This window comes from Bison bison, unplaced genomic scaffold, assembly GCF_000754665.1.
Source record: "Bison bison bison isolate TAMUID 2011002044 unplaced genomic scaffold, Bison_UMD1.0 scf7180017864372, whole genome shotgun sequence".
Lineage (NCBI taxonomy): Eukaryota > Metazoa > Chordata > Mammalia > Artiodactyla > Bovidae > Bison > Bison bison.
The window spans coordinates 3,900,214-3,902,716 of record NW_011494944.1 but is presented as its reverse complement, the minus strand read 5'-3'; the positions used below and the strand labels follow the sequence as shown (position 1 = coordinate 3,902,716).

The window sequence follows — 2,503 nt, the reverse complement described above, 5'->3', positions numbered from 1 at the left end:
TTTATTAACACTCCATCGAACTTGATTCTAGAGAATATACTTTGCCAAGGAGTATTCTAAAACATCAAACTAATGAATCAAGTCAAACGAAGCAAAAATAAAAAATTAAAACTATGGGAATGACACACTAAGTAGCCATTGTTTCCAGACAATGTTTGTACTCTTAAATTATCCAAAGAGAACTCATTAAAAATCTTATAAGAAGGGCAGATTCAAACGTTCCGGCCGGGGTCTCGGGGCCTGTGGGAGCGTCTGAGTCGGGGTTCTTGGTGTACTCGTTGGCCTGAGCTTCAGTGCTGCGCAACGAAGACCCAGGAAGTTGAGGCGGCTGCTGCCAAAACCCGACGGTGAGAATGGCGCTCTCCACCACGTCTCGCAGAGGAAGATGATAAGGCGCAAGGCTTCTCGCGGCTTTCTAAAGCGCGTTTTCAAGCGACAGAAGCCTCACCTTCGTTTGGAGACGAGTAGCGACCTACTGGTGCATCTGTTTACTCTTTGTTCATCGATTAGCAGAAGAGTCACGGATAAATGCTTGTGGGAGTAAGTGTGGAGTCATTAAAAAGGAGCATGTACTGGCTGCAGCAAAGGTAATTCTAAAGAAGAGCAGAGGTTAGAAGTCAAAGAAAACATATTTGAAAACTGTATGATGTATTATTTTAGGTGGTAACATCATGAAAGCACTTTTTATAAAGTAGTTAATATTGTGTATTAAAATATTGGCTAGTTGAAAAAAAAATCTTATAAGAATTAAAAGAAGTTGTTACCTGATAAATATATAAAGCCCAATAATTTAACCTTTGCTTTTAACTGTTTAGAAACTATGATCACAATATGCTATTTTTAATAGTTGTGTTGTTCAGTTGCTCAGCTGTGTCTGACTCTTTGGACCCCACAGAATACAGCATGCCAGGTTTCCCTGTCCTAATAGTACTTCAGATATAAATATTTGGAAATATTGAATGGAAATATTAAGAAAATGAATGAGCATGTCAATGAATGGTAATTGTGCTGAGAAGCACTGTAGAAGATATGATTAAATAGGAAATATGATCTTGATAGATTGATATTATAAATATCAAGTCATTACAAATTTATATATTTATGTCATTTCCATTAAACTTAAAATAGTTTCCTTAGGAGGAATATTGATGAAAAATAGTCATTATTATCATTACTAAATTCTTTCTATGCTATGGGCACCTCAAATTTAAACATTTTACATATACTAATGCTAGTAAAGTAATGCTTAAAATTCTCCAAGCCAGACTTCAGCAATACATGAACTGTGAACTTCCAGATGTTCAAACTGGTTTTAGAAAAGGCAGAGGAACCAGAGATCAAATTGCCAACATCTGCTGGATCATCGAAAAAGCAAGAGAGTTCCAGAAAAACATCTATTTCTGCTTTACTGACTATGCCAAAGCCTTTGACTGTGTGGATCACAATAAACTGTGGGAAATTCTGAAAGAGATGGGAATACCAGACCACCTGATCTGCCTCTTGAGAACCTGTGTGCAAGTCAGGAAGTAACTGTTAGAACTGGACATAGAACAACAGACTGGTTCCAAATAGGAAAAGGAGTACGTCAAGGCTGTATATTGTCACCCTGCTTATTTAACTTCTATGCAGAGTACATCATGAGAAACGCTGGGCTGGAGGAAGCACAAGCTGGAATCAAGATTGCTGGGAGAAATATCAATAATCTCAGATATGCAGATGACACCACCCTTATGGCAGAAAGTGAAGAAGAACTAAAGAGCCTCTTGATGAAAGTGCAAGAGGAGAGTGAAAAAGTTGGCTTAAAGCTCAACATTCAGAAAACTAAGATCATGGCTTCCAGTCCCATCACTTCATGGTAAGTAGATGGGGAAACAGTGGAAACAGTGTCAGACTTTTTTTGGGGGCTCCAAAATCACTGCAGATGGTGATTGCAGCCATGAAATTAAAAGATGCTTATGCCTTGGAAGGAAAGTTATGACCAACCTAGACAGCATATTCAAAAGCAGAGACATTACTTTGCCAACAAAGGTCCATCTAGTCAAGGCAATGGTTTTTCCAGTGGACATGTATGGATATGAGAGTTGGACTATAAAGAAAGCTGAATGCTGAAGAATTGATGCTTTTGAACTGTGGTGTTGGAGAAGACTTTTGAGAGCCCCTTGGACTGCAAAGAAATCCAACCAGTCCATCCAAAAGGAGATCAGTCCTGGGTGTTCATTGGAAGGACTGATGCTGAAGCTGAAACTCCAATACTTTGGCCACCTGATGTGAAGAGCTGACTCATTGGAAAAGACCCTGATGCTGGGAAATATTGAGGGCAGGAGGAGAAGGGTACAACAGAGGATGAGATGGTTGTATGGCATCATCGACTTGATAGACATGGGTTTGGGTGGGTCCCAGGAGTTGGTGATGGACAGGGAGGACTGGCATGCTGTGGTTCATGGGGTCGCAAAAAGTTGGACATGATTGAGTGACTGAAGTGAACTGAACTGAACACATTTAA

The 2,503-nt window shown here is 39.7% G+C and overlaps 1 pseudogene; it reads left to right on the top strand.

Annotated features, from left to right (window-relative positions):
• The first annotated feature begins 353 nt into the window (after positions 1 to 353).
• LOC105000625 lies at positions 354 to 614 on the top strand (annotated as a pseudogene).
• Positions 615 to 2,503: the final 1,889 nt, after the last annotated feature.